Source organism: Pyxicephalus adspersus, chromosome 6 (assembly GCF_032062135.1).
Source record: "Pyxicephalus adspersus chromosome 6, UCB_Pads_2.0, whole genome shotgun sequence".
Lineage (NCBI taxonomy): Eukaryota > Metazoa > Chordata > Amphibia > Anura > Pyxicephalidae > Pyxicephalus > Pyxicephalus adspersus.
Window position 1 is genome coordinate 13662391 of NC_092863.1, and position 1005 is coordinate 13663395.

The following is a 1005-nucleotide window of genomic DNA, read 5'->3' on the forward strand; positions in this document are numbered from 1 at the left end:
ATTTTGTGCACAAAAACTTGTTTTAGATCCTCGTAAGTGTCAATATACAGAACACAATTCTGCTATTGTGTTTAGAATAAAAGCAGCGTGCTTAAAAAAGTGAATAAAGCTCAAAATTCCTTCTCAATATCTCTACACATGTATTTAATTCCAAATCAAAACATGAGGAAAAGTCAACGTGTGTTATTCCTTAACAGTAAATTAGGATAATGGAATATTAGACTGTTCAAAATAATAGCAGTGTGGAGTTCTATTCCAGCACTTATTTAAGGAAGAAAAGCAGCAAATGTTGTACATGCTGGTTATAGTAAAATGGGTAATTCTGGACATTGTTAAGAACAGCATACGTTGATTGGAGAAGGGAAACCATATAAATTAAATGCCTTACTTGGTTACAATTAGAAGATGCCAATGTGAAGCCAAGCTGTCAGCAAGAAACTACTGCAAAGTCCCATTGTTGATAGAAAGGTGCACCAACAAGATTCACATTATGAACTGGCAAGGCCCAATCCCCAGACCTTATTCCAATAGAAAACTTGTGGGGCGACATCAAAAATGTTGTTTCCGATGCATAACCAAGAAATGCAGAAAAATTGTGGAAAGTAGTTCAGTCATCCCGGGCTGGAACAACAAATATTTTTTCTTATGCTTTGATTTGGAATTGAAGGTGCAGTGCAACACATTTGTGTGTATGGAAATAAAAGCTATTAGAAGGATTTCGATGGGACACATGTTTTTGTTACTGCTGACTGACCAGTCCACTAAATTTTCCTCTTGTAGCGATGCTTAGACATTAGAAGAGGAATAGCCATGTGATTTTGCAGGGCTGCACTTTTACATTATAAAGTCATAGGAAAGCCTTATAATGATGTATAATAGTGTAGTCACTGTTTTTTCTGCTCTTACCTATTATCAGCTAGCAGAACAGGATCTGGAGACATGGAAGAAACAGGAAACGGCACCCGTTGAAGAGAAGGCACAACCAGAGAAGCCAGCACAGGTATG